The following is a 23,966-nucleotide window of genomic DNA, read 5'->3' on the forward strand; positions in this document are numbered from 1 at the left end:
ACTTGGGCACAATGAAATAGCAAATAGCAAAACTTTGGCAAAACCAAGACGAGGCTTCATGTTTATTGTGATAGATTATCTTGCAGAAAATGTCTTCTTCTGCAGGTGGGAAACTGAGCCCTGACATCTCCAGCTATGCTGACTGTGTGCAGACAGCACCAGGATTAATGTAAAGTAGAGGAGCACTCCAGACCATTGGCAAAAAAAAAAAAAAAAAAAAAAAAAAAAAGTATTACCCAATGTCTCTTTAGGGCTGCCATGCCTCTGTCATGGTAATGAGATGAAAACAAACAGTAACTGTAGCCCTGTGTGTCTGTGTGTGCATGTGTGTAAGCCTATGTATGAGCATGTGTGTGTGTGTGTATGTGTGTGTGCAGGCATACATCCCTGTGTGTCTCTGTAGTGCTCCCTTGTCTGGTATCAATGGCAGTCACTTAGAGAGTGTTGGAGGAATGAGTCAGTGTGTTTACTGTTTTCACAGATGGAGCTCTGACACTGTCTGGATAACTGAGATAAATGACTCGCGCTCCAGCTCAGCAGATGGGAAAAACAACAACCATACAGCCAGACGTGCACACACACACACACAGCACACACATTCGCATTACACGCACACACACACACATACACAATCACACACATGCCAAAACGTATATGTGCTTGTGCATACTCTCATATTCATGGATACGTGCATGGCCATATATCCATAGATGCAAACGCGTGCACACACAGACACACACACACACACACACACACACACTGGATGAATGGAGGATATGAACTGCTTGTAAGGACTTTAAAATTAAAACCTGCTTGGCACAGATAGTGGATAAACATAGACACATTATCATGGTGTTGTATTAGAAATGAAGCTCTCCATCCACTGATATATTTTTGCTCCTAATTACAGCAGAAGAGAAAACCACAGGAAAGAGTAGCTACTCATTAGTGGGGAAACATCAGCGCCCGATTGGCTCAATATGGCCACTGATTCGAGCCAATAGGGAGAGCTCATCTGTTATCAATTAGCAGCTGCAGGAACATACGTCAGTTTCAAGGGAATCGAGTAAAAGAGAGGGAAAATAAAAATGAACCCTGTGCCAAAAGCTGGTCCCATGTGTAATGAATTTTAATCCTATCCTCCGATTCAAACTATGTGCTTATAATTGGAATGTTACAAAAGTGTGACACTGGCCATTATCTGTCAAGATATCTATGAGTTGCTGAGCAGGTTAATACGGCAGGTGGATTCCAAGCTGCTAGTCTGCAGCTGAGTGATGCCTGTTGGCCGTCCTCCCCTGAGTGGTCTTGAAACAGCTGGTAAACACTGCCCCCATGTGGGAAAAGGACCTAAGTTGCCCTGAGTGAAGTAGGCCATGTGCAGCATTTCTGGCTCGATCAGCCACACAGAGGTGCTATGGATGTTCTGCAGCACATTCCTTCTAATTGCATTATCATAATCTGCCATGGTTGTTTAACCAGCGCGGCTTATGATTGTTCGGTACAGGCTGTTGCTTAATAGCAAATACCCGTTAGCTGACAATGAACATCTGATTAAATTATTTGCAAGATGGCTGTGTTTGAAAATGATAAGCCAAGGAAAAAAATCCAAATTTTAACACCTATTTACTCAGTCAACATCTACTAAATGCAGTCAGGGAGTTAGGTGCCTTGCTCAGGGGACACTGACAGTAGCTGGTGACAAGGGGTGGGGGAGGGGCGGGGATTTTAAAAATTTCCAGCTAGATTTTCCCAGCTGATCTGGTGTTCTGAATTTGTGATCCTGAAGTCACATGCTCACTTCTCTAAATGTTGGCATGCCGTGTGCATCACTGACAGATGTGGCTGACTAATGACCAAGCACCGAGATGGTGACACGAGTAGGTATAAGGACAGCACACACCCGGACACACACTTATCAAAACACATTTGAAATATAATTTATTGCACATTTAAAGATCAACATAAAGTGGCACGATAACCATTTTCAATCCTGTTACATCAAAACAAGACAAAAAAAGAAGTCCTTACAAAATGCTCACACCTTCTGTTCTGATAACTGTCTCCTTTTGACTCGAGAACAAAATAGCAAAAAGGTTGCAGGAATGCCAGACCAAAACTGCATAGATTTATAAAAAACTGACCGAGACACTGCTATATGGCACAGAGAATCAACCACACCCTTGGTTTTACTCATACTTGTCATGAGCCCATCAACTTCCACATTTCTCCAAAGACTTTACACATAGTTTGTTGTGTCATAACGACTGGGGTAATTCCCATTCTAAAAGAGGAAAGCACTGCCAGATGACTCTTCACAATGAATCCAAATGTACCATTTTGATAATATTAAAAGCATACGGTGCATTTTGTGATGCTATGTTCTCTGAAATGCACAAGTCAAGCCAAATCTTCAATTGTCTAGGATAGATATAGAGGTAAAGAGTTTCCAAACAGAACATGATTTCATATTGTCAGAAACCTCAGCAATGAGGTGCAATTGATTTGAGAGAAGGAAAAAAAAATACAAAAACAAAATACATGATAGTCACAGTCATTTGTTTAAGATACTATGTACAACTTTGACCTCATTTTTTTGTCACTTCTCAAACCAAATTGTTCTACTAATTTTTCATTATCATTTCAGAGTCATCCACACAACTGATTAAATTAGCCAACATAATTAATCACGGTTTAGATTCTAATTTTGCGATGTTGGCAGGTTAAAAGTTGAAAAGCATGGACCGCTACCTCTCCTCTTATTGCTGTATGGCACATATTGATAATTGGTTTCATAGCAAGTGTTCGCAACAATCTGCAACTTTACAGCTATTGTTGCTACATCAGTTACATCATAACCCAAATCATGGCCAAGTGAGTGAAATCCAAAAGAAAGAGTAGCCATTTGAAAGGGACTTACATGATACAAAACCAATTCTAGAACAGCTACAGTATGTACAGTGTGACAGCGAGGACTGGCAGAAGGTATGGTACAAAAAAAAAAAAAATGATATAAAGATCAGTATCAGTCGATGGCACAGATGTACATGTAAGTCTCTTCTTTTTATGACACCCCCACCCTTCCCCCCCCACCCAAAAAAGAAAAAAAAAAAAAAAAAATACACAAGTTGAAATACAAATGTAACTGATGGTCAAGATAGGAACAGCACGACAGCATGCTAACTGGTTCTTAGAGGTCATAAAACTTGCAACACAGCTTTATTAAGGTTACCTGATATATATATATATTTTAATAGGGCTGCCTGATTGCATTGCATATTTTATCTGGATACAGCTAATGCCAGCTGAATGACAAAACATTTTGGCAATCAATAACAGATTTACATGTCTTGTCTATTAACGCATAACAACTGTAACTGGGGATGCTGTTGAATTGTCTTGCAAATTTTAGGTAAACGATTATCTGTTGAAGAACTAAAAACCCAAATAAGCCCCTTAATAATAATACATTATATACATGGACAACAGTAAAGAAAGATGACTTTTAATGGCACAGAACACAGTAGGCTTTCAAACCCAGAGTCTCGCTACCTTGAGTAGAGTTGAATGTTATACAGTAATATGATCAGTAGCCATTTCAGTCCCTTATCGTTTTTAGTGGGCCACATAAAGGTTTCATGGAAGTTACCCCATTTATGCCACTGAGAAACTGAGCTGAAAACCTATGACTGCACCTCTGCTCTATGTGCCACCCAGACAGTGCTAATTCTTTTCAATGCAACTTTCCAGTTAAATCAAGGTTAATCAAAACACAAAGCATTCAAACACTACCTGCATCAAAATATGTTTTTCTTAATCACAGAGGTTGGATTCAGCAGGCCAAACAGGCCATTTATCATCATATGTCGAGAAAGAGAGCTAAAAAAAAAAAAAAAAAGAGGATCAAAGAAGATATAGGCCTTGTGAGTCCAACTTGAAAAATAAGAATTCATATTCTATTACCTAATTTTCAGTGTTACAGAACCTGCCTGTCAAGTACATTTACCCTGACACTACCATGATAGCGGTTATAACAGCCATGTCTATTGATAATCACAAAAAAAGATAAAAATAAAAAATAAGCCAGAATGTTTGTCTGCCACTGAACAAAACCCTGAACCACAGGACACACACCGTCCAAGTAAACATAAAATAAAGATGCTTAGTAGAGTTCCAGAGCTGAGTAGTTTGGAGACACTTTGAAGAAGCAGCACTTGAGAAAACTGGAGAGAGAGACTGAAAGTCCAACAGGAACAGAGATAGAAAAACAGAGAGGGAGAGAAAGAGAGAAAGAGTTGTGAGACAGACTTTCCTTTGGCACCTGTGCCACAGTGGCAGTGCTCTTCTGTGGGTAAGGAAGGGAAGGGGGAAGGGTACCGTGGGTAAAAGGAGGAGTCACTACAGAAGAGGAAAAGAGGGAGGTTTAGCTAAACAGCTCAAGCCCTGCAGAAATATCCTCCCGTGACCTTCCCTCCTCAACTGGAGGTCCAACCTTTTCCCCCTCTCACTTCATCCACAGATCCTAATTTGGCTGACCAGTCACACCCCTCAAAACCTTCAGCCAAAGTGCAGTCCTTTGATCGAATCGTGTCAAGAGCCAGAGTTGGTCCAGCAGGACCTTTCGGAGGAGTTCCTTATGTTGTTGAACCGTGTTGTTCTCCTCATGTTGTTAAACCTTGAACCTCCACTCTGCAGGATGTTTTCTGTTGGTTCTCCACGGTGGTTTGCACTGTGGAGGACTTACAGCAAACAGTGAGTGTGTGAGAGAGGAGGTTCCCCAGGTTCTTCTGTATCATTTCCTGTATGGCACTGAGGAAACCGCTGCAGGTTCTTGTCAAGTTCCTCCCAGGTACGTTTCAGAGGCTCTGTCCAGGATGCTTCCACAGGCGCTCCTCTCTCTGAGGTCGGTAGTGCAGATCGTTCTGTGTTAAGGTCCTCCCCAGGTCAGTTCAGCACACGGTTCTATAAGTTCTCCCCAGGCTGATACTGGGGCTCTGTGGAGGTGAAGTAGTCCTCTAGGAAGCCCTGCAGGTACTCGAAGGTGGGCCTCTCTTCGGCATCTTTCCTCCAACAGGACAGCATCAGCTCATGCATAGAGCTGGGGCACTCCGCTGGGCAGGGCATCCGGTAGCCGCGCTCCACCTGATCAAGCACTTCACGGTTGACCATACCTGCCAAAAACAGAGGAAGTTATGTTAATGGACTGGTGGAGTAAAGATATCGCTCCCTCTAAATAAATCCACAGTTATTTTAACAAGTTTGAAGCAAAAAACTGTATATCCATGTTTATGGGAAAAAACATCATTACATTAAAGGGGCATGAAACCCAGGGAGAGCATCTACCTTTGGCTGGCATCTAGTGGTAACAAAAACAAACAAACAAACAAACAAACAAACAAAAATCTCACCTTGCTGCAGTGAGATAATTTTGCCTCATTTGGCAAACCTACATCACTGTTGGGTGTGGTCAGAAATCCAACAGAGCACACTTATGACCAAACCCAAAAGTGATGTTAGGTGTTGTCAGAGGTGCAACCGTGCTTATACCTTCAACCCACTGAAGTCGGTGCAACAATGTTTTTCTGCTCTAAAAGATTTGGGTTTCATCAACTTTAAAAATAAATAAATAAATAATAATCAAGGACTATTTTATCAGTCAACAATTCAATTACCAACTATCCTTTTTTAAAAAAAATTGCACATTATATTTGAATTTGAATTTCATACTAACAGTCAATTTGCAGGTGTCCCTTTGGAGGTGTCACTTCTCTTCAAATACTAAACCGACAATTTTGAAATGAGGATTAAAGGCTGCATTGCATAACATACAATATGGTAGTTAGTTAGCTTCTTAAGAAACTGGGTATGCATAATGTGTGTGTATTTTACCGCAGGTAGACACAAAATTAAAAAGTAAAAGTAAAATGTATTTATATAGCGCTTTTTCACAGATATAGGTGACATAGTGCTTTACAACAGCATAATACAAATATTAAAAAATTAAGGTGCAAAAGTTAAAATATAGCATGTATGAAGAATGCAGTACATGAAAATAATACATTTGAAATGCAAACCTAGTGCATGCAGGATTACGCAAATGGCTGTCTAAATAGCTGTCTTTAGCTGCCTTTAAAAAGAGCCCACAGAATCAGCAGAATGTGGGGGTGCAGGCAGAGCGATCCCCAGGCTAAGAGCCACTTCATCGAACGCTCGTTCACCCCCGAGTCTTGAGGCGGGTGCGTGGGACAGACAACAGATTTGGTGTATTAGACCTAAGAGTATGAGCTGATAAATAAGGTTGAAGTAGTTCAGATAGATATGCACGAGCCTGTCCTTGCAAGAGAGTGAGAATTTTAAACTTAATCCTATACCCAACAGGGAGCCAACGCAGAGTCCCAAGTAAACAAGTAATGTGAGACAGAATCCGTCTCTCACATGTCAAAACATGTGAAAGACACTTGTTTGATAGGAGGAGCACTGTTCAGGTGATACAGACAGAAGTCTGTGCTGACTAGGGGAGCCATTACCTGGATAAGGGACTCTGCCTTTAGTCGCCAGCTCTGTCAGCAGCACACCAAATGACCAGACATCTGACTTGATGGTGAAGCGACCATACAGGGCTGCCTCCGGTGCTGTCCACTTGATGGGGAACTTGGCTCCTACAGCATCATGGAAAATTAAAACACTGATATAGTTATACTGGATTTGAGCAAGTATGCGGCATGCCACAGAATAAAAATGAAATCCTCAGCATATAACATGTTTATTTGATAGTCTCTAGGTGGTAAGAGTTAGAAAGAATTTTATGCTGAAATCCTCTGTGCTCAGAGTGTCTCCTGTATATACTGCATGTATTACAATTGAAATGGAGTGTCCTGGTATTCAGAGGGGGTAGTGGAAACTTACCTTGTCTAGCAGTGTACTCATTGTCCTCGATGAGTCTTGCCAGACCAAAGTCAGCCACTTTACACACCAGGTTGTCTCCCACCAGGATGTTGGCAGCACGCAAGTCTCTGTGCACGTAGTTCATCCTCTCCACGTACGCCATGCCTGCTGCAATCTGGAGGGAGGGACAGAGAAGGAAAAGAGGCATTTTATGCTGTCTTTGAAAATCTTGTAAAGCACTATACAAAAAAAAAAAAAAAACTGTAATCCTTTATCCAAGGAATTTAGCATGAATTACAGATATTGATGACATCTTAAGGAAAACACAAGGAACAAGCTGAAACTCTAAGGTTGACAATGTTACAAGCAACCTTGCTGGAAGGAGTGCAAGGGTCAGAGCTGCACAGCCCCGACAACAGATGTAAAAATATTTTTGTCTCCTTAAAGTGGTATCGCTTTATAGAGAAGTGCTAGATAAACAACACTGCAGCATTTTTAGAGCAAGCAGAGAGGGAAGGTAGGGGAGAGGAAAATGTGATCCAGGGGGCAGACAGGTTTGTGAAGTGTCTCTTTAAAAGGTGAGAGGAATCACATAAGCAGGGAAGCAGATAGAGGGGGAATTACAAAAGGGATAGTGATGAAATGGAGATCTCAATTTAAAATAAATTCAAGAATAAGCTGAAAGAAAAACGTCTGTTTCAAACCAACATTCTCAAATATGGTTTCATCATTTGTTTTAACCTATACTGCACTTTCAGTGACTACCACAAAATTTAGACTGTGACAGGAAAATATAAGTAAATTTGTAACCTTTGTTGTGACTGGCAACTTAACTGACCCTTAATCTGAATTGTCCTGAATGATAATCTGAACCAAACGCACCTGGTGCACCAAGTAAATCAAGCTCTGAAAATATTTGGAAATACTCTGGCCCAGGTGTATAATAGGCTCAACACATTTGAACTGCAGATAGAGATAAATGGATGTCTCTGTAAGGTGAAAAGGTGAAGGTGCACAAAAAGGAACAGACTTGCAGGATGGCACTGCAGGAAGTACAGCCTTGCAGCACTCAAGCCATCATCAATGTGTATTTAACTTCTATGCTTGCACCTGGATCTTTGAAATTATATATTTTTTTAAACAAAATTTAAAGACACTTGAATCCTTTGGAGCATTAAAATCAATGCCTGCATTTGGCAGTATGCACCAATTTGAGTAATTTTACCTGGGAAGCCATGTCTACTAGTTGAGGGCAGACGAAGCAACTTTCCTGAGTCCCCTTTAAGGAAGTCCAGTAAACTACCTGTGAAGGCAGGGAAGAAAAACTGCAGCTGTGGATAATGTAGCATATGATATATGAATACAATGCATAAGTTTTAAATGTTAACTAACACCTAGATGTGTTTGGGAGCACACATTTTATACAGTCAGTGCAAACTGCCCAGTGAAATACTGGGTCCTGCGTCACCTTGGCTCATGTACTCTGTGACAATGTAGATCGGCTCCTCAGACACCACGGCATACAGCTGGACCAGTTTCTCGTGCCTCAGCTTCTTCATGACCTGGGCTTCCTGAAGGAAGGCCTCTGGAGACATGGTGCCCGGCTTCAGGGTCTTGATGGCTACCCGTGTTGTACCGTTCCATGTGCCTGTGCGAATGGACAGTGAAATTACCAAATAAGGACATGGCACAACCTGTTTTATGAAGCAGAGACAGGATATTTGATGTGATCAGACCTAGTACTATGACCAAATTTTCCTCTTTTCAATTAGATGGCTCTAAAACAACAATTAGGTAGACAGAATGGGCGTGCACTGCACCGAATATTCAAAATATTAGTGACATCTGTGTGATTGGATTCACCTCACCAGTGAATGTTGTGAAAAGTGTCTTTAATATTTTGTGCATTCAGTGTCCCAAAGTATCATGCTGTGATAACATCTTGCATCTGCCATTCTCTGAGTCAAAAAAAAAAAAAAAAGGGAAGCAGTAGTATTCAGTACCCATCCAGACTTCTCCAAAGCAGCCCTGGCCCAGTTTGAGGTCTAGGCGGAGGGACTCTCGGGGGATTTCCCACGCATCTCTGGCCAGACCCTGAGTCTGAGGTTTTGCCACCGGACACACGTCTGTTAGAGCATGGCACAGTCCATCAGAGTGCTCTGAAAGAGAGATGGAAGAGGAAGGCACAGGATAGAGGACGAAGGTGAGAAACAGTGTGTCAGAGGGCAAGTCAAAGACATCCGTGCATAAAAAAAGCTTATAACTATCAGAGGTGAGGGTTAGAGCTTTGGTGATAAATGCCTGCATCTGAGTACTCACTGCGGTAGTGGAAGACTAGCTGCTGTAGGCTGGTGAACTGGGTACGAGAAGTGATGTAGAAACCTCCACTGTCCAGCTTCCTGATCTTATAATGTTTAACATTCAGGCCTTTGGTGTTATCATAATCCAGCACTGACAGGCAATACGCCCCTGTGAACAGGCAGAGACAGACAACAGGTTCAAATAACAAATTCAGAGTGTCTGGACCTGTATGGTGGTTGCAAAGTGGTGCTTCCTAGCTACTGTGTAGGGTCCTGTTGGCCTCAAGAGGGCCCCGGAAACTCCACTAGGCAGTTCACCTCTTGTCAAAGGGCCACTCCTATGTAAAGTTTAAACTCACAAAGCAAGTGAATGATAATAATTAACTTTGTCTGTTTAGCTGCTTTCCAAAAACTATGTTCATTGCACTTGACTGGTGTGTTTGACAGAGCATAAGAACAAGCAGCTTATGCATAGAAACATACATAAGAAGAACTGTTACATAATTTAAATTTGGGCGCTAAAAAGCAGACCTTGGTCAAATACTATTTGCAAATATTTATTAGCCTTAACAAATAATTCATTTTTGCTTAAAACTCGTAAGTATAACATAAGTGGGGTACATTGTCTCAAAACAATTTGAATCAGATCGAATAAGTTGTCAATCACAGCAAACTATCTTAATTTAATGACGAAAGTCTTGCATCAGCTGCATGCACACAGCATGTGTATACACACACAAACATACATACGTACGTACACACAAATGCTGTATATATACACACACACACACACACACACACAGAGCATATATATGTGTCATAATATTATAATTATAATATATATATAATTATTATTATTATTGTTTATTTAGTTTTTTTTTTTTTTTTTTCTGAAGCACAACTTGTTGTGTGCTTTTGGCCTTGAGGCACGAGTCCGACAGATGATGGAAAGCTTCTAGCATATTAAAACATGATTCACGCTTTATACCATATATGAACATCACGCTTCAGCTACAGTGTGAACCTTACATCTGATGCACCCCAAGGCCACAACACCCTCTACCACTGCCCATCCCATCCCTCTCTTCTGATCCACCCCCTTTCCCACACATCTCCCCTGTTCTTCCTCCTCTACCCTCTCTCTTCATGCCACTCTTTCATTCCCTCTGTGTGTGTACATGTGCATGCGTGCATGTGCTGGAACAGAGATTTATAGCCAGGGGGAAATCCAGCACCCTCCTAGGTTGACCTAGTTCTGACAACGTGATTCACCCCTATCCATTCACAAGCCCCACTCCGCTCCACTCTTTCCCTTTCTCCCCACTTCCTCCAAAACAAACCCCTAAAGACCGTACCTACGTCACAGGGACTAGACGCCAACTGCGTACTTACAGAGAGATGCACAACTCCGCCAAAGGCTTAGAGAACAAAGATAGAGTGCCACAAGCCTATTTGCAAGTTAGCAAATAATAACTTAATTAGAATGTTCTGCCTCATTCAAATTGAGTCCCTGAAGATCTACCTCCTCAAAGTAAGATCACATCTGCTGCACAGAGTATGATCTAGCTGCAGGGACCCAGAGAAACTCAAAGCATTTTCTCTTACTTGTTTCACAGATTTTAAAGGCCCACTGAGCACAAAATAAAAAGCTCAGGTTTGTAACTATCCAGCCTATTTTGTATTCACAGTTGTCTTATGATGCCGCATGAATCTCCTAACAACATGGTGCACTGACAGACACATAATTCATTGGCTGATCCTGCTGCTTGATTACAATCACTGCAATTTAATCCATTCACCTGCTGTCTGCCTACCAAGATGGCCGTCTGGCAATGGTGATGTAATGCCTTAAAGTCAGAAGTCACACCAAGGTCACAACAAGATTTCAGGAACTATGTAGGACGATTTAGGGGATCTGATCAAATATATTTCTCATACAAAATTTCATTATCACACTTTTAACCCTTGGTAGTGGCTTTTTTCTTGAGAAGTGAGTGGTACTGCATGTGTTTGCCCCAAGGCTTTTTTTTAATTAATACAGCTTGATATGGGAGAGTAAAAATCATTTACTTCTAAAGTTCACCGTTCAATACATTTCCGCTCGTCAAAGAGGTTAAGAACCACTGATGTAATGGATTATTGTGAACTGACACCAGAACAGCGGTTGTGCTAATTGAACTGTCTTGATAATGACTTCAGGGGTGATGTGCCCGTCTGTTCCTGAAGTACTCTCTCACCTTTAGTGGTCTCGCTCTCCCTCACCAGGAAAGTTCCTCGTCTGTTCTGTAAGCTCAGAAGGAGCCTCTCTGAGTCGCGCCGAGTGATCTTCCCAAAATACCACCTGCCAAAGTGGGCCACAGAGAATAAGATCAGTGAGAAGCAACCGCTGAGCGGCTGGAGCAGGCAGCCAGTGCTACTTTTGGACTGGCAATATATGGGACTGTCAGGATGGTATATCTGGACACAGTGGGTCTATGCTTCATATTAGTTTGTATGCCTTACACTACGCCTCGTAGAAACACACTTGCCATGTAAGCAACTACAGATCATTCATGCTATAACAAGACTGAGACTACATTTTGGTGCTGGACTGAAAACAGCCTAGGATGTTTGTGGCAAAAAGTAAGCATGATGGAGAGTGAGAGAACGAGAGGGTGATGTACTCTTCTGCTTGGATGGAGTCGGATGGGGCCACATAGTTGCTGGGGATGTAACCACTCTCTCCTGTCGTCAGAGAACGAGCCAGCCACCAGTCCCCTTCCCTAGATGAGAGAGACAGAGGGCGAGAGAGACAGAGAGAGAGCGAGATAGAGAAATGATTACAACACCACAATCACAAAACTTACTGTGATGTTACTTACAAAAATGTCTTGGTCCAGAGGTCTAGTGATGTATTCAGTTGAATTCACAGATTACACTTGAAAAAACATGAACTTTCCGATAGTAAAGTAACTGCTGCGTGGGACACTTTAGACTGGGGCCTCACGCCAGAGTCTTCATTTGGCACGGCTTAATGAGAAGTCTATAAGGCTGGGCACCAAAACAATAATAATAATTACAATATATTTTTCTTCAATATAAATATAAAAAAATGTTTGATAAAATGTTGATAAATTTCACCATAATTATAGGACTGAGGCACAAGAATCCAACTGTGTGGCAATAATACTGTAGAAAACAGGCACATAAATGACACACAAACAGCCAATCATGTGGTAAGAATAGAGAAATGTCCGGCTGCACACCCGGCACAAAGAGGAGAAACACACCACACACACAGGAACTACATGCTGTATTGTTTTGGTAGTCTAAATGAGATAACAATCCTTCTCGCTTCTTCTCTCAGAAACAAAAAGCAGCCTTTAAATGTGACATAATAATTATTTGACATACAATGAGATAATTATTGATATCAACTGGTATGGTAAGTTTTATTGTGATAAAGTTTTTGGCCATATTACCCAGCCATATAAATCTATTTCTGATACAAGTTGGAATTTCTATATTGTTTAACTGTGAGTGTCCATCACAAAGGAGAGGATAGATGAAACCTAACACATCCTACACCAAAGTGCACGGTGATGTTGTGAGGAAAAACAGATTGAAGACAGAGAAAACAGAGGCATCTATTATTGCACTTCCATTCTCACAGTTCACATTTTCAGCATTTTAGCTGATGCTTTATAACCAGAGTGACTTACAGTGACCAGTTCATTTATTTAGCAGTTACACCATGGATATCATCAAGAAAATCCAAGCAATGGGACTGTGAACGAGAGGTTGTGTTTGAGATTTTTACTGCAGTAAGTATTACTGACCTGAAGCTGTACTTTCTCCTAGGAGAAAACCATGAAGCATGAGAGAGAAAGAAAGAGAGAGGGAGAGATAACACACACAGCAGACACATCAAAACACAGCAGGAAGACACAGCAACGCAAGCAGCACAGCACAGACAGAGGAGCGGTGGAGCTGAATATGCCGCAGGACTATGCAGTAGGGCTGCATGATATTGTCATTCTTTTGACTGATGTGTTTTAAGTTTACATTACATTTTAATATGGTTTGCAATGCTGTGAGTAGCTCTACAGTGGCAGATTGTAGAAATACTTCCCATTATGCATTCCATTAATAACAATATCCTCATTTTAAATGGCATTTCTAGATTGTGAGGCATATCTGCCAGGCACACTTGTCATTCTACCTCTCACTCTTTGATTGCATGTACAATAAAATGAATTGCTCCAGTGCCTAATTCCCTTTTGCAATGTAGCTACTGTGTTGTCGAGAAAAGCAGCATTAATGTGAATTCAGTATATTGTTCAGCCCCACTATATAGTACCAGACTATAGATAAAGAACACCAGACCAGACTTATGGCAGAAAGCTATGGAAGGAGAACACAGAAAAAATACCATTGTTCTGATTTTGAACACCTGCATGGGAACTACATGGGTCCAGATGCTTCTCTTGGAAATGGTGGCTTTTAAATGCACAAACCATTTTTCACTTCCTACCACTGAAATAACCGTGCTGCTTCATATCCAAGAGTTTTTCTTTGTCCCTTAATAGTGCACTATAGCACACACTCATGTCCTATACTTAATGAAAACACATTTTAGAGACAAATTGAATATTAATAAGATGTTCTGTGTTTGGATGTAAGGAACGGGAATTTCACATTTGTTATGACAAGTTCTATAAAGCGTCTAAAAACACTGAAGACATTAGTTCCCTCTGAGGAACAGAATGAATTACCAAAGTGCCGTTCTGCTCCGTGTTAGTCAACAGATGGGAGGACCAGACACTGCTGTCTGTCACGGTCCACAGTTATCAGCTCTATCTGTCACTGTTTGCGTGTCTGTGTGTGTGTTCATTCAAATCAGGACACCTGTGTAACTGCATGTGCATTCATGTTCATATACGAGTCCACAAAACTTTTCATTTAGATTCATGTGAATTGAAATATGTGTACTTTGTACACCCCACCTCTAGCTGTGGCATCACAGAGAGACAGATACTAGTTATTTCTTACGTGTTGTTGACAATCTGCAGCCTGTCACCTTTCCTGAAGGTCAAATCAGACGCTGTCCGTGACTCATAGTCATACAGTGCCACAAATGTAGTGACACCTCCTACAAGAAACAGAAACAGAAACACACACACACACACACACACACACACACACACACACACACACACACACACACACACACACACACACACACACACACACACACACACACACACACACAGGATATGTGTTTAGGGAAGGATGTAATTAAAGGCAGTGGTACTTCCCCTTAAGCTCCGTTCACAATAACTTCCATTAACTAGTTCCACAACAGAGATCTAGCCAATAATAGCAACTCATTCTGTTCTAGCACCATACCACACTACACTCAGAAATCTTTTTGAAATATTTTGCCCCTGCTCCATTTCTGTATGAAACAATTCACCAAGGCCTAATGAGAAATATCGACATTGAGACTGTCAGTGCCTGATCGTCCGTGAAGGACAAAGCAATCATATCAATGGCTTTCTATTTTCTGTGAGTATGTGTATGTGTAGCTTTCCATCTCTACTTTTTAATAAGCCTGTGATCTGAAGCTGGGAACTCTCCAGCCAATCATCGATCGGTTCATTAGATGCTTGGGAGAAGGGGGGCCGGCAATAGCGTTCTTGATAGGCACACAGCCCACAAGGCTCTCTTGATGGAGCAACATTAACCCAACCATCTGGCGAGTCTAGACACATTATAGTTTAATGTCTTATGTAAAACCTGGATGGTGTGATTTGATGAGCTTCAAAAATCAAACAACCAGAGGCGTTTTTAGTCTGTCTGAGTGCTGACAAACAAACAAAAAAACCTTTCAACTAGATTTTCAGATTGGATGAGTATGACTCATTGTGCATCAGTTCTCTCTTCTCACAGGAACAGTGTTAGATTTTTAAACCCTAAAAAGCAACTTGATGAGTGCACTTGAAATTACGCCAAGGTTCTTATCAAGTTCTGCAAAATCTGTTCCCATCATACACTTCTGCACATCTTAACACTGGACAGTTGGCATTTTCTATAGGCTTCTGCATTTTATGCTTTGTCAGGTCATTAGGTTCTCCTGTAAAACCCACGCTTGACACATACAAAACATTGTGGACAAAATAAAAATTAGTCTGGGTTTCTAGCTGTTAGGACTGGGTGGCAGGACTGTGCAATATGACGGTATATATCATGGGATGTGAAAAAAAATGTCAATCAATAGAGATGTCTGTCTGTCGTTCCTATCACTGTTGTTTTAGGTCAGAATCTTGCTCCTCCTTGTCTTGGATGCACCAATAGTACAAGTGGGCTCAAATAACACAGAATAATGGAGAACTACACAGAACAAAACACCCCACAACAATCCGATATACAGGAGGACTCATCCCCACTAAGATGAGGAACATCTACTTAAAAAAGCGGGGTACTTCTGTTGTTTGTTTGGCTGTGGTTTGGATAGAAGGGAAAGTAAAAAAACGTGCCTTTCATTTGTATTTAGTTGACAGGATTATCAAAAAGTAGTCATGATGCATTTGGTTATTTTGTATATATATTTTGTATATTTGTCAGAATTACAGAAAACATACCATTGTGATATATACTGTTGGATCATCAGTAACATGATAGATTTGGTCCATATCACAGAACACTACTGGGCAGCATATTGATACTGTGATAGGAGACTAGATATCATCTGGGATTTTGGATATTGTAATATGGTGATAAGACATAAGTGGTGTCTTTTCCTGGTTTTAAAGGTTGCATTTCAGTGAAAGGATGCAATCTTCTGAACTTATTCGCCTGTTCTAGCTGTTCTGTTATTTGTCTCCACTTGCCTAGGTATTTAAGTATTTGGTAAAAAATGTCTTGATATTTGATTTTATTCTTATTGCCCAGCACTACTAACTCAGTTTTTTACTCTGTTTAAAATGGGAAATTTAACTTGAGACCAAACTCTTTAGTCTGTCTCATCCTTTGACAGTTTCTAATAGCTGAACAATTCTTATTTATATGTAATTCACTTCCACAGTCCCAAATTCCTGAAGTCCCAAGTTCCCAAATATGAAATTGATTTTTGCAAACAAATTGTATTCTGTAAATTAGTGACTCGTGGCATTTAATGTAACATTATATATTATCACTACAACTAACCAGTCTGGCAGTGTGCTGCCTACCTGACAGAGGTCCTCTCTGAGGTGAGGTCACCGTGCCGGTGTGGTCCACCCCTCCAAAGAGAGCCAGCTCAGGAGTATTTGTTGGGGCATGCTGGTGCTGCCCTTGATGCCCTCGCCTGCCAGTTCCCACAGCCGGGCTTCTGTTAGGGGTTTGAGTCTGCTGAGCGGGGCCCAGGTGGTGGAAGTGCCCGCTGTCTGAGCCTGTGCCGATGGTGCCATCCACGCTCATCGAGCGCTGGCCCGGCTCCCTGGGCTTGCTCTTGCCTGCCCCCATGTGCAGACCTGGAAGAGAACCGTACGGTAAGATGACACCTAATACTGAGGTTGACTTGTGGCTTGATTATTCACTTAGAAAGGTTAGTCATTCGCTTTATTCATTATGAACAATCATGACTCATTGTGATCTTCATTTGACTATGACATATGTCAAATTCGAAATAACTGCCTTTTAAATGTGTTCCAACAGGGGCTGAAAGCCTCTGATTTGAATCAACGCCTTCAGTTCAGCCAGTTAAACGTCAATTGACTGGTGAAACAGGAACCTAGTGAGATAGCTTCTATTCATTCTCTTTTCCCAAATTAAAATTCCCCTACTGCTGTGAGCCTCTCATTCATTCTGTCCCTCCTGTCCCTCCATAGTATCCTTGGAGCTTTTCCAAGTTTGGCTGGAACCGTTTAGAATGCAAATACTCTGAGAGCGGAACACCTTGAAACAGTCAACACACATACATTGAAGGTCATCCAATCTGTTGATTCAATCTGTTCTGAATCAATAAGGATCTACAAGGAAAACACATCTTCAAACAAAGGAGCTGTGGGCTGTAATGAAACCGAGTGTTAACACGGGTTCTGTTTGACAAGGACAAAAACTCTTTCATCATCTTCAGGCAATTATACTCTGTGCTTCTCTTTGCTTCTCCTGCCTACTCTGACGCTGAATACAACTATTATGGTACAAATGCAACAAGTCAGGAAAGTACTGTCACCATAAGCACACACAAAGACAAACAGGCCCAGACAATGAAGTGCACCCCCAGAAAGTTAGTGTGTCGTGCACACACCAATCCCGGTCCTTCCTTTTGGGTATTCTGGGGTGACTCACTGCGAGACTGGCTATTTCAGGCCAGCTGAAACAGAGACAGTCACACACACATGGGCTGGCCTTGTTCCTTTGTGAATAGTGGCGCTTTCAGCTCCAGACAGTGTGTATGTGCTCTATGTGTAGTGTGTGTGCAGCTGTTCTTCAGTCTCTGAGAAATGGGGCTCTACACACTAACACCGAGACACATTTATGATGGGATGTGAGAGACACGAATGTGTCTCTCACATCCCATTTCAAACACATGCATGATGTGTTTGCGTGTTTCCAGTACACCGAGACAGGGCAGAGAGGGTTATTATCAGAGGACAGTGAAGTAAGGAACTGGGAATAGATGTAAAAGGAACATGTGGGTGTTGTATAGAGTGCATGGACAGCTGCGGCTTAGTGGGTGTTGTAAGTGTAATGTGCAAGCATAACACAATTACACAGGTATGGGAATTTTCACAGATAAGGAAGGATCCTACTGTGTGAGATGTGTGGGTGGATCCGTGTGTGTAGAGGTACGGTAAGCCAATGAGTGTGTGTGTGTGTGTGTGAGTGTGCGTCTGAGTGTGAGTTACTTCAAGCATACGTGTATGATCATGCAAGCTTTGATCCAACTCCTGCCAGGATGTGATCTAGCCCAGTGGGGGGTTAACGTATCCCATGGTGCAACACTGAGTCACCAGAGATAGGCCAGAGGCCTGCAGAAAAAGATGGGTCAATGTGTGCAGGGCAAGCCGCTCGATTAGGCTGGCCAGTTTTGATATCAGCACATCCAGTAATGTATTTCCGGTCTGGCTGGTGCTGCCTCAGGCTAGTTCATCGGAGAACAAAACAACAGAGTTCTGTGAGTAAAATGTAACTAGACTGAACTGGAAGAAACACAGTATAACTGGTCACAGCCCTAGCCCGTCAGACACACTGATGGAGGCCATCACACATCAGATATTTTTGAGTCCTCTCAGCCAAGATGTATCTGCGGTGTTTGAATCCCAAACAGCCAAACTAAGAAAAAACACATCACTGCTGTTAACTCCAGCATGGAATATCCCTTTAACATCACACCTAGTTAACATCCTCATCATATATGCAAGCTGATTTTCTCTTCATCATTTACTTCAGCTTGACGTCTCTCAAAGTGCAGTCTTATACTTAACAGCTGACCCACGCTGACTGTGAAGGTAAGGCTTCCAGAGCAGAAAGCCTTTCTCTGCGTCTTTCCCTGAGGGCCATAAGCTCTGACCTCTGTCCTTCCCTGTGACACCCATATTCACGTCTGAACTAGCGTACTGCTCAGTCACCTGTAGCAAAAGTAAAGCTAAAAAAGAAACTGCAAAAGATGTAAATGAGGGGGAAAACCAATAGTACAGTTCTGTTTCCACATCAAGGCTAATGGAAACTGTTGATGTGACTCTGCAATTTGACGGGCAATGCCGGATATACAAATGGGTAACAAGTTGAAAAAAACAAAAAACAAACAAAATAAACAAACAAACAAACAATAAACAACTACCATAACCTTCAATTAAAATAAGTGATGTAACAACTTTGGGCTGAAATTAAATCATGATCAAAATCGTATATGGCTGATTTGCAATTCAAATTGCTGCAGCTGCCATTGTTTTTTTTTTTTTTTTTTTGAGAAAAAGGTAAGATATGCAACAAACTACCACTGTGAGTGAAAGATTGTGGTGCTATAGAGATGCCCTGGCCTACAAATCATATTCTCAAGATGGAATGGGTCTTTTTCCAGTGAAATTGACAATTATGATGCCAAATTAGACTTTCCAATAAAATGGTGAATCATATCGCAACAGCAATATCCATCAAATAATTACAATATATTTTTTCACCATATTGTTCAGTCCACTTGCAGATTCCAGTTGATTGGACACAATGTCCCTTTGAATGTCTAAAAATTATTAGGCACTACACCCATGCAATAAAAGTGTAAGAACAATAATAATGTGATACTGCTGATGACGTAACCAGTGGGAATTTTCTCTTTTCACCTCTCCCCTTCCCAAGGAGGTCAGAACACAGGTGCAGCTACAAAACAGTGCCTCAGGAGCTGGTGGGGATTCAATTTCTTGCTCAAGTACAGATGCTTGTTGGAACACAGGACTTGAACGCCCATCCTCTGGTTGAAAAGTCTCCCTAGTCACCATGCAACCCTGCTTCCCCAAGGTGGATAGTGAAGGTAGAAACATGGCTGATCACTAGACATCAGTGCTTCACTGAAGAGTTTAAAATTAATCTAATTCAATGTATAAAGGACGAGGGAGTGATCCTAGATCCTCCTGTAATGGTAGTATCTATGTCCTCAGAGTTAAACAGTAGATCCCGACACTCTCAGGCACTTGATCAGAGCCCAAGGATGCCATACACACCAGAGTACCCTTGAAAGCCTCAGCGTCAGTGAACATAAACAGAGTTAGCGCTGTAGCTGAGCCTCACACCTTTTCCTAATTTGGTGCCGTACTGCCCAAACATCACGAACTGTGAACATGTGACTCCTTCCCACATTGTGATAAAAAAAAACAACAACAAACAAACAAAAAAACAGGCAATGAGAGAGAAATAGATGATGACACAAAATGAGACTAAAGTTAACAAGAAAAAAGGAGAAATAGGTTAAAAAAAAATGATAGGTATAAAAGATCTTACACAGGAAGAAGAAAAAAGAAACAGGAGAAAAATGGGCTGGCAAATGATGTGAGGGAGGAAGGAGAGAGGTGGACCGAGGGGATTAAGATGAGGAGAGTGAAGGAGGGAAGGGATAATTTGGTTCGTAGTGAGCTTTGCCGTTCTCCAAAAGCGTGGAGGAATGTGGGAGAACCAGACTGCACCACACCTCTGACTGCCAGCGACTGCAACAAGAACAGGCACCTGAGCAGTGGGGGGGCGGGAGAGGAGGAAGGAAAGGAGGAAGGGGAGGGAGAGGGGGGGCGGGCAACAAAGCTCTGCTTGCCCAGTTTCTTCACACAAGGACACACATCAAAGTCTCTTTCCAATAGGAACTCCTGTTTCCTTGCACCTTGCATTATGGGATCACCCTCATTGTACTTATGTGGTGTCTTGTTTTATGTCAGGAAAGTAACACATGCAGATTCAAGCCAAGAGAACTGCTGACTGTGTGAATACACCTGTGTTCATGTGCTGTGAGCAGAGAGATTTTTAGGATTAGATATGAACCAGGACAAATGGAGGCCTCATTGAAACGCTGCTGACTGAGTGGCATTTGCCTTAGAACCACAAAAGGGTTCAAGAGCACTTGAATTTTTACACTTAATTTACCACTAGCCAGTGTCATTCGGAGTACATGTGTTGACTGTCTTACATAATCTCATAAATTGTCTCTGCATATGAACCAATGTTTGTGTATGAGCAGGAGAGAGAAATACTGTAGAGAATGATAAGAAAGAGAAAGAGACATCACAGATGCCTAAAAGGTATGCAGGCTGACAAAACAGCAAGTCCCAACACCTATCATTGTCAATACTGAAACTGACATTACATCAGGGTTGATGCTGCCAATACTTGCATTATGTTGAATTTGTCCTCTGTGCTCTTACTAGGCATTGACAAGCACACTCTATTTCTTGAGTGAAGAACATTTTATCAGCTCAGGGTCAAGGGCACAGTGGCCTTTCTTTATTCGCCACAATGTAATTTTGTGGAAAAGTGATCTCAATTTCTAATATTATCACAACTTTACATGTAGAACAAACATCAATCCTGAAAGCTACTCCTCCGTCTTGTAAATGCAACGATTTGTAGCCACAGGTGCTTAAACCCTCTGGGTGGGACAGTCTATTTCCATTTGAACTCAATTTTGTCTGTTTTGTTGGTGCTAAATAAATATATCATAAACTTTGACTCCCCAGATGTTCCAATGGCTAAAGCTTTTCCTACCATCTCGTGTAACCCAGCCTTAGATAAAACTTTGTACAAACCTGAGGCTACTATCCTCCATCTGAAACAGAAAACACTAGCTGCACGTTTCTGGTCGGGCCATAAGCACATTTGGCCATGACAAACCTCAGTGAGTCACAGCAGACGGTAATGGTTCCCACCATGCTGCGGAGAAAGAAGGAGCCTGAGCCAATGCCTCAGTCAAATGGGACAATTACAGGCAACTATGGCTCCCAAAGATCAAGACCAACAAGTAAATTTGTGCACAAGCATCCGTGTCTTATCCCACTGTATGCTGGATGCTAACATGAGTGAGTATATACCACAGAGTTCATCTAAATATAACCTGAGTCACAAACAGAATGGGCTCTAAAAAGGGCCAAAGGAAAAACACTGCAGCCACATTTCTTTCACGGCTCGTCCCAATTTGGTGGTCTGAATGCCACGATCAGATCCTATCCATGCTCTATCCCTGGATCTTTCGCTGACCCCTTGCACTCTAGAAAGTCCCAGCCTGTATCTGCTTGTCCCATCTAATCTCCTCTCCTCCAGTGACACACACACACACAGGACAGGCAAAGAGCAGAACAGAGTAGGAGTGTGGCCCCCAGCTGATAAAACTCACTTCCGTTTCTTGTTCATCTCCAGGCAGCAGCCTCAGCTTCAACTGTTCCAGGCAATGAGGAACAAGTACTACAGCATGATTAACTTATTTTCCATGAGGGTGGCAATTGGTTGGAAAGAACACGCTAAAGGTTTCATTTCAGAGGTCACAAATGATTAATGGTGGGACTTTTAAAAAAAATAAACTATAACTCATCTTTTAGGCTGACAAAATTGTGTCATTGACTGCATCCCCTTGTGTTTTACAGCTAGGAAATAATGAAGTTGAACTGATAAGAGACATGAGAGCCTGCTTAATTTGGACATTGTCTGCCCTCTTGTTGCCTTGTACAAGGGAAAACTACATTACATCTCATCACAGCCCACTGTATGTAGTGTGCTTCTTAGAAGGCTGGCCAGCTTGTAAACTATTCTGTGAAAACAGGTCAATGTAGGAAAATTTGAAGATGTATTTTGATCTAATTTCTGAGGGTTTTAAAAGGATGTATTGGAGCACTTGCCAAGGGCAGTCCAGTTGGAAAATAAAAATACAATGTTTAGTTCTCCCATGACTTACTCGGAGGCTTTCATTTTCGTCTCATCCAGAGCAGACCTGAATCCACTTCCCAATGGGAATTTGCTGGAACTTGTCCAAAGCCCAAAACCAAATGTAAATGGATTAACCGCAGAGTTAAAATTCTATTTCCAGGGATTAACACCAGTTGTTTTCAGAAAAGCTGTATTCAAAGAAACAAGGGGTGGGGTAGTAGCAGCCTACACGGATAGCAGCTGTCAGAATGATAACGCCTTTGCCACTGGAGAAAATAAATAAACATTTTTTTTTTTTTTTTTTTTTTTTAAATACACCAACAGTCGGTGCTTGCCAAATTGATCCACATTAGGGACGTAAACAATCGGGTTTTGTGAATGGGAGAAGGGATAACAGACGACAATGCCGTGCTTGTCGTAGGCTAAAGCCCACATACAGCGCATATGCGGCCTGAATGAATCAAAACAGGTGCTGTTACAGCTCCATTTTGAATTTCGATGGATTGTGGTTTTATTTTTCTACAAGCAACCCCCTCCCACAATAATAATAGTGGCGAGGGAAGAGCAGAACATTCACATATTTCCTACAGCACCCATCTCATTGAGGGGTGTAAATCGTCAACAACGTAGCCCTGGCACAGGCTGCTGAGTGGCACTGACCAAAGCATGAGAAACACTGAATGGCCCGTGTGTAACAATGAAAACACAAGTCAGTGAAGGGCTACCAAACGCCGTGTGTTACAACATCCTTGTGAGAAACACGCAGATACAACCCAGACCCCTGTTTTCCCTCGACACAATGCTGTTTCCCCTCACACTCCCAATATCGGCGGCTGTAATTCACTCACCTTTAACGCGTCCTTGAGATTTAGCCCAAAAAGCGGAGACGCGCAGCGAGCAAGAGAGTTAAATCCTTATCGCTGTCCTCATTAGAGAGATATTGGAAGGGGATGGACAGCTGCTGTGGAAACCTCGGACCGGCGACAAATCCCATTAGCGAATTTAGGAAGCGTAAAGAGAGGAGGTCATGACGGGGATTGCCTTCGGGAGCAGAGGGCACAACTGCCGGCTGCAGCGGGCCAGACAAACGCCAAACCTACTGGAAAGTATTCACTGGGGAAGTACGGCGGAGAGCAAAATACACGGCGCGGTAAATTCATGCGACGAAATACGAGGGGTGTAGTGAAAACATGCCTCGTAGAGGGGTAAAGGCACGGATTGTGCATCACTGACGAATCATGGGAGCACAAATATGATAGGGGAGCCTGTATTACGCGTTTTACGCAGCTAGGTGGTGTCAAGAATCACGTCCTACCGTGGAATAAGCAAGAAGATACTCGACGCCGTACCTGTCATTTGGACGAGCTGAGAGCGTTGCAGGCACGATGAGTGTAGTATTTAAAAAAACACACTCGTTGT

The 23,966-nt window shown here is 42.0% G+C and overlaps 1 pseudogene; it reads right to left on the reverse strand.

Moving 5' to 3' along the window:
- Nucleotides 1–1,930: 1,930 nt before the first annotated feature.
- Nucleotides 1,931–23,896, reverse strand: LOC115358985 (proto-oncogene tyrosine-protein kinase Src-like; annotated as a pseudogene).
- Between the last annotated feature and the right edge of the window lie 70 nt (nucleotides 23,897–23,966).

This window comes from Myripristis murdjan, chromosome 5 (assembly GCF_902150065.1).
Source record: "Myripristis murdjan chromosome 5, fMyrMur1.1, whole genome shotgun sequence".
Lineage (NCBI taxonomy): Eukaryota > Metazoa > Chordata > Actinopteri > Holocentriformes > Holocentridae > Myripristis > Myripristis murdjan.